A 13,600-nucleotide genomic window follows, 5' to 3' on the forward strand; every position below is an offset into this window, starting at 1 on the left:
ATTGCTCCAAAAAAGGTGAGTGCAAAAGCCACTTGAAACAACAATACCTCGTACCGGGACCATCAAACCATTGCCAACTGTCCCGCAATCAACAATAAATCTACATACCGAATGGGTCGCCTTTTATCCTGCACTCAACCCTGATGTCGCCCCCATCCCCCTAATACCCTCTTTACAAGAAAACTGACTGCTGGGTTTCCTCAGTCCCCCAGTTTTTGAAAAAAGGAAAAACCTGCTAAATGGGAGCACACAGATGACAAGGAATAACCAGAGCACCTTGCCCACAGGATGAATTGGAGAATGTCATATTCACTGGCAGGCCCCCCTCTCCACCCAAATGCCTGCAAGAAGCATGCCACTACTCCTCTGCCCACCAAATACACAACGTCCATGTGGCCGGTGCCATGGATTTCTGAATCAATCGCCACGTTTCCGACTGCCGACATGCCAAAGATGCTCTGGGAATGGCTCCCCCATCAAATTTGTCTGCGGCACCAACGCCCTGAAGACATTCCACTTGAAACGAGAAAGAGAGCATCAGCAATCAGATTCCGATTTCCTAGCACATGCCTAGCTGTGATGGTAACATTCCAATGCAAACAAAGGAACACTAACTCCGGCAGCAAAGCAGACACCCGCAAACATTTGGCAGACTGCCTATTAATCACCTGCACCACTCCCAGGTTATCACACCAAAATACCACTCTCTTATTCCTGAGCTTATTCCCCCAAATAACCAAATGGGAAACAACTCTTAAAAAAAAAAAAAAAAAAGATATTCTTGGTAAGACTCTCTGCCCCCCATGACTCAGGCCAAGGCTCCGCTCACCATTGCCCTTGGAAATAAACCCCAAAACCAAAAGCCCCTGCCGCATCTGAATACAGCTCAAGGTCATTATTCGAGACCTCCCCCTCCTGCATTATACAAACACCATTGAAAGACTCTAGAAAAAAACCTTCCAGACCCCCAGCTCTTCCTTCTCTGTGCGTGTCACTCGGATGAAAAGATGACCCGCCCTCACCCCAAAGGTCGTCGCAGAGAGCCTACGAATGAAAGCCCGACCCATCGGAATCACATGGTATGTGAAATTAAGAGAACTGATTGACTGCATCTGCCTTAACGTCACCTTGGTCGCCCCACGTCCCAACTGCACTAATTCTCTCAACTTTATCACTTTTTCTAAAGGCAAATGTGACACCATGCTGACCGAATCCAATTCAATACCTAAGAAGGTAAGCGTAGTAGTCTGCCCTTCAGTTTTGTCCTGTGCAATAGGCACCCCTAATGAGCGAGCCACCTTTAGAAAACCATCTAACTGAGCCTGACATGCACCTTACTGACGAGGTCCTACAAACAAGAAATCTAGATAGTGCAACATGCTATCACACCCTGTAAACTGCTGAGTAACCCACTGTATAAAAGTGCTGAAAGCTTCGAAGAAAGCACAAGAAACCGCACAACCCATGGGTAAACAAGGATCAACAAAATAATGCCCTTCGATAAAGAAACCCAACAAATGAAAACTCTCGGGGTGAATGGGTAACAACCGAAATGCTGATTCTATGTCAGCTTTTGCTAGTAAAGCCCCCCTGCCTGTTCCCTCTACTAACGCAACCGCTGCATCGAATGAAGCATACCGCACCGAACAAGCCTGCCTAGGAATAAAATCATTTACAGATGCCCCCAGCGGATAAGATAAATTCAGAATCAACCTAAACTTGCCTGGAGCCTTTTTTGGTATGACCGCGAGCGGGGACAAATGGATTCTTTCAAACGGTGGAGCAACGAACAGACCCACAACACACCCTAACTGGATCTCCTCCCTTGCAATGTCCACCAGTTGTGATGCTGACCTAGCATTCCTTGCTCCGCCCCCAAAACCTGGACCTTCATAAGGGATACTAAAACTTACCCTGAAACCAACATACAGGAAACTAGCCACTTTCACGTCCGGATAAGACCGCAACCATTTCCTTAACTCTGATAAAACAATCAGTGAATCCGCCTTTTGCCTTAAAACCTCAGTTATCCCCCCCTGTGGGAGGCAGTACCATGAGCCTGGGTGCACTTCGTTGCAGGATGTGCTCCTCCACATGTGGCACATGCATGCTGGAACTTGCACCCTGGGAAGAGACAGGTGAGCTTATTTTATTTTTATTTATTTATTAAGGCTTTTATATACCGACTTTCTTGATACAAATCAAATCAATTCGGTTTACAATGAACTAAGTAGAATATACAATTAACCAATCAACAAGAGATACAGAGCATACAGTTACATTATAACAAGGAAGCCTTAACTTGGAGTAGGAAAATAAAGAAGGGGTGAACGGAGCAATAAATATATAAAGTGCAATAAAATAGAATAAATACTATATACAGAGGAGGGGGCAAGGAGCCAACCTCTCTTTAATGGATATTATGCATGAGAATTTGGAAAATTTTGTTTACAGAGATGTGTGGTGTACAATTCTAGATCAGGGAATGGAGTTTGTAGTGGGGAAGGCTTGGCTGAACAGCCATGTCTTTAGTTTCTTTTTAAAAGTTGTTAGACAAGTCTCCAGTCTGAGGTCCGGAGGCATGGCGTTCCACATGGAGGGGCCTGCAGTAGAGAATGACCGGTCTCTGATGTTTGCGTGGTGCACTAATTTGATTGTAGGAACGTGTAAAGATCCCTTGTAAGCATCCCTTAAAGGCCTGGCTGTCGAGTGCAGTCTGAGAGGATGAGACAGATCAAGCGGGGTTTGATGGTGGATATTTTTATGAATGATTGTGAGAGATTTATGGAGGATCCGGAAGTTTACTGGGAGCCAGTGGAGATCTTTTAGAATAGGAGAAATATGCTCTCTCCGATTGGTGTTTGTCAGGATCCTTGCTGCTGCATTTTGTAGCAGCTGGAGCGGTTTAATGGTAGAGGCTGGAAGACCATGCAGAATGGAGTTGCAATAGTCGATCTTAGAGAACAGAATGGCTTGGAGGACGGATCTGAAATCGTAGTGGAATAGGAGCGGTTTGAGCTTTTTGAGTACTTGTAACTTGTAAAAGCACTCCTTAGTAGTGTGTTTTATAAAATGCTTTAGGTTCAGGTGACTGTCGATTAGGACTCCAAGATCTCTGGCGTGTGATATATGTGGAATATTTTGTGATTGGAGAAGTATGGGACTACCTTCTGGAGTAATTAGTAAGAGTTCGGTTTTAGAGGTGTTGAGCACAAGGTTGAGGTTGGATAAGTAGTGGTTTATAGTTTGTAGATGAGCGTTCCATAACCTGATTTGGATATAGGGATTAAAATTTGAAGGTCATCTGCGTAAATATAAAATTTGAGTTTGAGGTTTGAAAGTAGGTGGCAGAGGGGGAGAATGTAGATATTAAACAGGGTGGGTGATAGGGAGGAGCCCTGGGGGACGCCAAAAGGAGCATTAGTATAAGGTGATTCCATGTTTTTAATTTTTACCTTATAGCCTCTATTACTGAGGAAAGATTCGAACCATCTGAGGGCTGAGCCTGTAATTCCTATGTCTGAGAGTCGGTTTAGGAGGATGTTGTGATTTACCGTATCAAAAGCCGCAGAGATGTCGAGGAGGGCTAAGAGAAGTGACTGTCCTTTATCAAAACCAATATATAGTTGATCCAGGAGGGAGGTGAGGAGGGTTTCCGTATTGTGTTCTTTTCGGAAACCATATTGTGACGTGTGAAGTATATTGTGGTCTTCTAGGTAATTTGAAAGTTGCTTATTTACAATTTTCTCCATGATCTTAGATACAAATGGGAGGTTTGATATGGGACGGTAATTGTTGAGTTCTTCCGGGTCCAGGTTGGATTTTTTGAGTATGGGTTTGAGCGTGGCCAATTTGAGTGCGTCCGGGAATGTTCCTTGTGTAAGGGAACAATTGATGATATCAGCTAGATATTTGGATATGTATTCTGGGATGAGAATCAGTAACTTAGAGGGTATTTGGTCCAGAGGGTGGGTCGAAGGTTTCATTCTTTTTATCAGCGATTCTACCTCTAAGGTGTGGGTCGAATCAAAGGAATCCAATCTTATGTCTGAGTTAGGTAGGAGAACTGTGTCCGGAAGAGTAGGATTTGTGTTGACAGGTAATCTGGCTAGGGTATTGGTGATTTTATTTTGAAACCTCCTTATTGAACCTCCAACAGAGATCTGACCCTCCCACTGCTGGCTTGCTCCCAACCTCGGACTTCCTAAAATTCCCTGGCACTCGAAAGGAACCCCCTTTTCCATTGCTGGTCCCAGGATTGACCGTGCTGCCATTACCACCTCCCCCAGCCCCTAAGCTTTTGCCTGTGTTAACACCCTTATTGGTCATTTGTGTTAACCATAGGTGAATATCCTGGGTACCCCAAGACATGAAACTGTTCCCCGTCATTTTGTCACGAAACTCCTCATCATAGTTGAGTCAAGCCCAACTTTCATAATCCTTAAAAGCTCCCAAAATGCTGTCAGCATAAGACAACAATGAACTGTATTGCGCTGGGTCAAAATGCCCTACCACACTTGCTAATTGTAGGAAACCCCTAACCCAATTAACTATATTTTTGGAAACCTTGGGCCCCGCACTATCCCGTTTACCCTTCTTCTTGGCTCTCTTTTTGTCCTTCCTGCCCCCCCCCCCCCCTTTCCCTCTAACAATTTGAAAATATTCACGTATTTCCGTTTGCGAATGCGCCTGGTGAGGCGCTTCAGAACTTCCTCCCACAACTCAGTCAAGGACGCCTAGGACCCTCTGCTAAAATAGTGCGCTGAACTGGCCCCAACCCCCTTGAGATGGACGAGGAGGAGGAGGAAGAACTACTTTATCTAGTCCTTTTTTTCCGTTTCATAAGGAGAGGAGATCCCTGCTCTGCTTCGCTCCCTTTGTTACCTGTATCCGGGCACCTCACACCACTGCCCGAGACCTCTCGGAACGTGCACATTCGTGTTGTGTGTGAATGCCTTTTCTCGCCACGCCTCCTGCTGTGAAGTACCAGGGAACACCGCATCTGCCGGATCTGGAAGAGAAGAAACACCACCGACCGCACCACTCCCCATCTCCAAACCTTTCCTACTTCTAGCCATGCGCCTCCCGCCCGTTGCCGCTGGTGTAGCTGCAGGGGCCCTTGCTACCCCATCTTCCCTGAGCCACCAATCTGCATGCCAAAAGCCTGGCGGAAAGGTACCTTCCACTGCCTCTTCCCCATACCACATAGGCCAGCCCCTGAAACCCCCCATCCCCAAGTACCTTTACCCAACTGTTGGCAACGGGGCCGCTATCCCTGACCTGTGCACTTGTAGTATCCTAACATGTCCACCTTGGGAATGCCCCCCCACCCCTGGTGCTCTGAACCCACGGTTCTGGCCCAACTTGCACTGCCTTGAAAATTGCACACTGCTGTTAGTATCTGCGGTGACGAAGTCAAGCGACACCCCTGAGGGATTTTTTTTTTCCTTTCGAACTTGTCTGGCTGGCCTTCTTACCCCCCAACTGAACAAGGGGGCTGGGAGCACTAGAAGGACCGGGCAACTCAGCTGCGCATGGCGCAGCAACCGCATGCTGGACTCTAGCCTGCCTTCTGGGCAATGGGGCTTTCCCCTTGCTCCCACAACTGGATGCAGCTTTCCCACCTCACCCCACAGTCCCCGCCATACCCTGGGGGGGCCACATGAAACATGAGTAAGGCTTGGATGCGTGGGCCGCAAGGGGGGTGAGGTAGGAATCCGGGGTGGAGCCACGCGAAGGAGGGGCAGGGCCCTTACCCGGGGTGGTGAAGGACAAAAATTCACCTCCCGAAGCATTTAAAGAAATTTCCTCCACGGACCGGGAGTTATCCTCGCTGGGAGGGAAAAGGCTGGGAGAGGGCACATCAGAAACAAGGGCCTGGGACTCCGGACTCTGGGATGCTCTCCCCCAAATCTGAAACCAGAGGAGAGGGAGGAGCATAGTCAGGAGCAACCAGCAGAGGCGGGGGAGGGGCCGGCTTAGGCTGGCCCGGCGAAACAACAACCGGTGTGTAAGAGGGAGGAACACTCCCCGAACTCACCAGGGACAGCCGTGTAACGGCAGCTGTAGCACGCCTCGAGGATGCCTTCCTACTTACTGCTGGAGGTCCCGAGGCCGCCGCGGCAGGAAGGGAAGGAGCACTGCGATCCCTAACGCACTTCATAACACAATAAGCAACCAAATGTCCGATCTTGTAGAGGTTTATTGTGTGCAAATATACGCAATAGAGCCCGTCTCCAGCCGAGCCTGCTCTGAAAGTGATCACGGTGACTTCTACACTGTTGAAATCCGGAGTCCACTTTTGGTGAAATTGATTCGCTTTTTGTGTTGCAAAGACTGGAGAAGTTTTGCATTATCTATAGCCCATACAAAGTACTACACTCTGAAGGAGACATAGCATCGATACTTGCTAAGACCCCTGATCCAGCCCTACTGAAAGAGGGCGAAACTCGGCTGGAGTCGGGCTGTATTGCGTATATTTGCACACAATAAACCTCTACAAGATCGGACATTTGGTTGCTTATTGTGTACTGTTGCTCTCACGGCTTTATTAAGCAACCTTCCTTGCTGTTTTTTTAGCGCTTCATAACACAGCACCCAGAGAGAAAAAACACTTAACTACCGAAAAAGCCAGTGAAAACGCTGCCGAACGACCACGGAGAAAAAAGCAGCTTATGCTGTTAACCCCGCTGCTCTCGCGCCATCTGAGGGACGATGTCACTCTGCAGCTCCTGCCACGGTAAGGCAACCAATGGCGAGGCAGCAATTCAAAATTGTTGCCATTGCCATCTGTTACCTCTCCCCCCTCTCCACTCACTGCCCGCTCCTCATGCTTTGCCCATGTTAATGGCGGCAGTGCGAGATGAGCCCGCACCGCTTTAACTTATATTTTGCATTTTAGCACTTCAAAACAGACTACATTCAGGTACTGTGAGGATTTTCCTGACCCCAGAGTGCTCACAATCAAACAGGCTGATGCAATACTAGGCGCTCAGGCTAGCGCACCTGCAGTTGGCTGTGCAGCTGTAACCCCTGATGCAATAAGTGGATCAGCGCATCGTTAGTAGTGCTCATCACATGTAAATGCCATGTTAAGGCTATTAGCTATTACCCCTTGTAAAAAAAATAATTGTGCGCCTGATGTGCACATTTTAATACTCAAAATTGTTAGCCCCAGAGCTAGCATTAAGTTTTGAGGAGCCCCAAATATTGATTAGAAAAGCAGAAAATGCTGCTTTTCTAATCAACAATATTAAGTCGGAGGGACCACAGAAAGCAGCAACATAAAAAAAAAAACAACCAAAGACTTGACAGAGGTCAAGTTAGGAAAACGGATGCTCAGTTTACAAGTGTGCATTTTCCTAACACATGGCTGTGCACAGCCACTTCCCCTGTGCGCCTGATGCAAAGGAGGTACTAGGGTTGCACAATTTCCCCTAGCACCTCCTTTTTAAGGCAGCGACTCATTTGCCTACTGCATCGGGAGTAGTGGATGGTTGCGCGTTAGGAAAGCGGGCACTTGATCATGAGCGCCTTTTTCCCCCCCCCCCCCCTTGCACAGTTATTGCAATTATTGGCCTGTAAGTTTGTACCTAAGGCAATGGAGGGAAAGTGACTTGCCCAGAGTCGCAAGGAGCAGCAGTGGGATTTGAACCTTGGTTTCCCTGGTTTGTAGCAGCTGCTGTAACCACTAGGCTACTCTTCCACTCTTACACATACATGCGCCTCCCACTTGAGTAATTTAATATCTGAAAGATAAAAAAACAGAATGGCGAAATGGTCCCCTCCCCTTCCTCCATTGCTCTGCTTTTCGGGGTGCCCAAAATAATTTTTTATTTTTTTGAGTTTTGAAAGCTATTTTCTCACCAATTCCTTATCTCGTAGGGCAGTAGAGACAAGACAGATAGCCACTTGGAACATTTTTTCCAGGCCTAATTCCCAAGTGGTGGCGACCTCCTATTTTTATTCTTGCTTTCTCGCTGTGGGAGAAATGGTTTATCCCATTTTTATGACTGATTATATCCTAATTGATTTGTCTTCATTTCCTATAAATGTATATGATACTGTATACAGATTACATGCCGTTACTATATATTGTAAAAATTGTTGATACATTTTCCTAAACTATACACCTTTGTAGCAGTGTTTATACTTGGGTATGTATGTTGAACAGAATGGATGAACCATTTTGGTCTTCAGATGCTGTCATTTACTATTATATGTGGTCCTACCCAAAGTCACTGTAAAGCCTCATTTGATTATATACATAGGGACAGATGCAATTATGTGCGCTAAAACCGGGCGCTGACTTTTCAGTGATGAGTGCTATCTCATTCACTCCGTGTCGGGCGCACGTTAAATAGGCACTAGTCCCCCTATTGCATTAGGGGGTGGATTAGTGCCTATTTATCCCGCGTCCGACTGCGGGTTAAACAGTGCGCTCACCTGAGTGCACTGTATTGCATCGGCCCCATAGTTAACTTTAAGGTACATTGCAGCTAGCTAGCAGTGCTGCAAACTTAATTCCTATCTTTTTTGGTGTTATAGCTTCTAAGCTTCTCTTGTAGTCTTAGGGACTTTTTGCTGCCGATTTGGAGGCTGAGAGGTGCACAAAGCTCCAGTGTAGCTTTGGCGCACAGCCTTTAACCAAAAATGTGTCATATACTGATAAAAGGCTTTTTCCCCCCCCAAGCTCAACTTGCAAAATGTGAGCCGGTGCAATATGAGCCTCCCACTTGCGTAATTTAATATCTGAAAGATAAGAAAACGGAATGGCGAAATGGTCCCCTCCCCCATTGCTCTGCTTTTCGGGATGCCCACGGTGCATATCCCCGAGATCCATTCGGTCACTGGGATAGGTGTGGCGGGACGATTGGAACGGGGGAACTGTCCCAGCCTTACTGCTAGAGGCTAATTGCTTCTTATAACATATCCTTAGCGGGCCCCCTGCCTATCTTCAAACACGTCCTGATAAAAATCCCGTTGGCGTTAACGGGCAAAAAAAAAGGTTGCTTTTAACTGCTTACAGCTGCAAACGTGTGCCGACTACACGGGGACGGGCGGGGAATTAGCGCTTCTGCCCCCTCCCAGCAGCTTTCGCTTTGGTGTGGGCGGGGTTCACCTTGACGGGAGCTGACGCGTCATTTTACCCTTGAGGGGGTGCAGAGCTGCCACAGGAATGCGGCGAAAGGAAGCCAAAATCCGCCCCCCACCCGAGACCCTCGCACGTGGTTCTTAGAGCCAACCGCAAAGGGCGGAAGGGAAGGAGCGCGCCAGGCCCGGTTTTCTGCCTACTGTGAGTATTTAGTCTCCACCTCCCTCCTCCCGGTCGCCGCTGCTTCCTTTTCTTGTTCCTTTGTAGTCCTTTCTCTGCATTAGCTCTGAAATGGAGTCGCGTACCCCCTGGTTTGTACCTCTTCTGAAGTACTATAATTTATGGCAAGAATTAGGTTTGGGCTACTTTTGTGTTTAATTGGCTTTTGGGCCAATCAGAGCAACACAAGTTTTAGATAAGCTGGACAATTATGGTAGGTCACACAAATAAGATTTTGTAAAAGGGGGAGTTTAGAGGTGACAAATGCAAGTTTGCATTATTACATTGATATAAAAATCACCACTTTTGATGTGCTTTGTCAGTAACATAACACAGTACTGACGTCATTTAAAGACCAAATGGTCCATCTTGTGCAATTACTCCTATGCCTTTTATTAAAGGGAGTAACTGCCACTCTCTGCAGTTACCAGCATGCTTTTGTTAAGGATACTAACTGCATATTAACCCCATGCACCCCCCCCCCCTTTTTTTTTTTCATTTCTAATATCTAGCATTTAGGGAGCCCCAGTGTCTATCCCATGCCCTTTTGAAATCATTCATGGTTTTTATCCTTGGGAGACACTACCCTCTTCATGAAGAAATATTTCTTGATGTTGGTTCTGAGTTGTCCCCTCCCTCCACCCCAGAGTTTCATTCTACAATTTCTTTTCCACAGAAAAGCTTTGAAGTTTGTGCATTGTTGGGAATGAGAGAGTAAGGTACTCTGACACAATATCTATGACATCATTTATTAATGTGACATCATGGTAATATACGTTATTTACAGAAAGTTATTTACATACCACATGATTGCATATGCCATCCAGCACCCTTGGTGTCATTAGCCTTGTATCGAGGAGTCGTTGGGTCAGCAAAGGCGAGAAGGGGGTTTTCAGTGTCCAGCACTCTATACATCTATAGAGACAATATCTCCTACTCCCGCCGGACACTGGAAAGTCTTTTATACCGTGCTGTAAACAAGTGTGCGTGCGAGAGAGAAATGATTGATCACTATCCCCCCATGTTATGTGTCAACAGTTGCTGCCCACTCGGACTCATCCTGTCCCTGGCATGTAGGCGATTGATCAGACCGCCTTATTCCTGACAGGGTGCCAGAAAGCTGAACTGCACAACCTGTTTAACAAGAACATGTTTATCCTACACTCCACCCTTGATCAATCATTCTCCAATGCAGGCACCACTGCATACGAAGCCACTGTAGTGGTATATTTACTTTGACGTGCTAATTTATGCACTCAATAGGTAAGATAACATGTACACACTAGGCACAGAAGGCATACACACATTAGAATAAGGATAGGATGAAAAATCCAATTCAGAGTCATTGTAGGAGTAGAGGAACGTCCGAAAAATACATCCCACCAAGAATGAGAGGTGTCTTTTATCAATTGTTGTAAATGTAGTAGGCATTCCTTGGCAAAGTCCGCTCGAAGCAGGGCACCTGTTACAGCAATGTCCACATGTCTCAGGGTCTGTTTCAACGAATCTGAGGTATTCAATACCTTTTGCAGTTTAGTCAAATCCAACAATGGTGTCTCAAAGAATGATAAGTCCAACTTTACCCCCAATTGCGCATCAGCGATGTCCATTGGTGGTAAATAATATTGTCGAGAACCAAAAGTAAACCAAGTAACATTATACAGGCATCCTGTAAAAGTCAAATTATATACACATACAGTTTCAGGGAATGGAATTATGAAACCAGTTACATTATCAGGTAATATTAGAAGGCTACAGTGTGCCAAAGGTTGCTGCAATGAGCAATCATCGGGTAATGTGGAATACATTAAAGGACAAGCCAATCCCATTAGTGTAGGGATACATATTGTATTGTCAATAGTGTGATTATTGGTGGTCCGTATCCAATTGTTAGAATGCAAAACTTGTATTAGCACACGTCCTCTTTCAGGAAGATAGACTGGGAAAGGAAGTGATGTAAACTTACATACAGTATCTGTTAATGTATTGGAGGCGCTATAAAATGTGATTCGGCCTGTACACCAATTTGTGTCGCATATCGTATACTGTGGCTGTGGCAGCCAGCCTACAGGATATTGGTATGGTACATATGATTGGAACAATTCCTTCCAAATAGGAGAAATACTCATGTATAGTTTGGTTTGTATCATCTCTATCTGTTGTTGTAGATACAAAGCTTGCATACGGGATTGTGTCCAATTAACAAATGCAGTCAGATTATGTCCTATTTCCTAAGTGGCATTCCACCCTTCTATAACCAAATCATTATTTAAATGCAAATACTTCTGCACATACTGTTGCATGTGTGCGGGGTCGGGAATCCAATTTGCAATAATGTTAGTGATGAGGCCTGTATCCCCTCTGGCCGTGGCAGTTCTATTCGCTAATACCTCTATGTCCATAGTATTTAATGCTCCCATTCCTGTACCCAATCCTCCCAATAGTGTATCATACCATGCTCGTTTATATCGTGTAAGTTTGGGTCGGTGGGGAAATGTTATGTTAAATTTCAACACATGTTTTGTAACATATGGTATAAAAGGAATGCATGTCTTGGGGAATCGGACCACCAGCTGGGAATGACTAGTAACTTCTTTTATAGGTAGCATTGTCCAAAAGTACCCAAAGCGGGTCCGATTTGTAATTACAGTAGCATTTTCACATACTAGCACCCAGTCATTAATACTAGTAAGTGTCATATTGAGTGATTGGATTGGGGTGGAATTGCATATCTTCTTCTTCCACATAGCTCGGGTATATTGTAGACAAGGAGCCGAATAGTTACGACACTGTATGGCGGTGTAACTGGCTATAGAAAACTGATCCCAGATGCGATACTTGACGAGTAATCTAGTGGTTTTGTCCTGTGTTGTCTTTGCTTTCACTAATTTTGCAGTTATGGTGATGTTCCAAACCACACAAGCATCGTATGCTTTACATGTGAAATTATCCTGCGTCCGAGAGGAGGTGCTGTTCTTCCACTTGATAGTCCCCCGTCCGGAGGTTACTTCTACAGGCTGATATAGGGTGTGCACCATACCAATGATGGCAAAGAGGTTGATCGCCATAAACGGGAGGTGCAAGCCAACCTGTAGCGAGAGAACACATAGTTAGTTATTCCCTTAGTTTACATCAGATACTGGGTACCTGTATCCAATGTTCATCTCTTTCTGGTAGTACAGTCAGTACTGCATCTTTGCCAACAGCTAAAATTTCACCTTTCCTAGGTTCTCTATGAGGTGTGAAGATCCATATTTTAGCTCCTGGATGTAGTTTACTTGGATTGGAGGTGCTTCCAAAGGCACTTTGTCCTCGGGGAGTAGAATTGGGAGTCCCCCATACCATTTGGTCTGTTACATAGGGAATAATAATCAATTTCCTGGCGTGTAGCCAGATGGACTCAGAACGAATGGGTATAGTATGCTCGTGCTAGCAGTTGGAGACGGATCTGACGTCAGCACGGGTATATATACCCCCACAGGAAGCGTAGCAACTCAGTAATTTCCATCTCCAAAGCATTTTGGAGAGTCTGCACGCTCGCTGAGCGTGTTTCCAATCTACTTTCTACTTTCTTCTTACTAAATTTCTACTGCAACATCGAGCCCCGCACTCCTGCGGTGATACCCTTGGGGTCCCTCCCCCAGTAGAGTTTCCCAGGGTGATTTCCGCGATCCCCCGGAGGTTTAAGACCTCGGTCTGGTGGCCGAATCGCGGCAGGGACGTAGCCCCCGGGCGAGGCTCGGGCGTGGCGAGCGAGGCACCTCGGTCCCGGCGTGGATGAGGCAGCGGGTGCATATCCTCAAACGTGGCGGTGAAGGTACTTGCCCTCTCCCCCCGCAGCCGGAGACTGCCCAGGTTCCAGCCGGGAAGCGCCGAGGATCAGGTAAGTCGTACATCTCTTGCTTTTTTTGGTCTCCGAGGATCGGCGGCGTGGCCTGTAGGTGGCACGCCGTGGAGGGTGCCATTTTGTTGGCCTTGTTCAGGTATTGAGTGCCCGTGATAGGCACCTGTCTATGACTAAGCGCATATTATATACATCATTGTGCATATATTGCTGACCGCTTATTGCTGAGAGCATATTGAATACCATTGAGCGTGTATTGCTAACCACATATTGCCGAGAGCATATTGAATACCATTGAGCGTGTATTGCTGACCGCATATTGCTGAGAGCATATTGAATACCATTGAGCGTGTATTGCTAACCGCATATTGCTGAGAGCATATTGAATACCATTGAGCGTATATTGCTGACCGCATATGATTAAGCGCCTGGGGTATTAAGCA

General features: G+C 46.2%; 1 protein-coding gene across 10 annotated transcripts in view; it reads left to right on the forward strand.

Moving 5' to 3' along the window:
- Nucleotides 1–13,600, forward strand: part of XIAP (X-linked inhibitor of apoptosis) — a 185,627-nt gene that overhangs the window by 81,217 nt on the left and 90,810 nt on the right. The window contains exon 1 of one of the 10 annotated variants that reach the window (XM_029607871.1): nt 6,600–6,739. The exons of 6 other annotated variants lie outside the window; for them this stretch is intronic. The gene's annotated coding sequence lies outside the window, so the exon portion shown is untranslated. Of the gene's footprint in view, nt 1–6,599; nt 6,740–9,194; nt 9,296–13,600 lie in introns of those variants that run through there. 3 more of the 10 variants (XM_029607866.1, XM_029607870.1, XM_029607865.1) reach the window with 3 other exon arrangements.

Source organism: Rhinatrema bivittatum, chromosome 6, assembly GCF_901001135.1.
Source record: "Rhinatrema bivittatum chromosome 6, aRhiBiv1.1, whole genome shotgun sequence".
Taxonomy (NCBI): Eukaryota; Metazoa; Chordata; class Amphibia; order Gymnophiona; family Rhinatrematidae; genus Rhinatrema; species Rhinatrema bivittatum.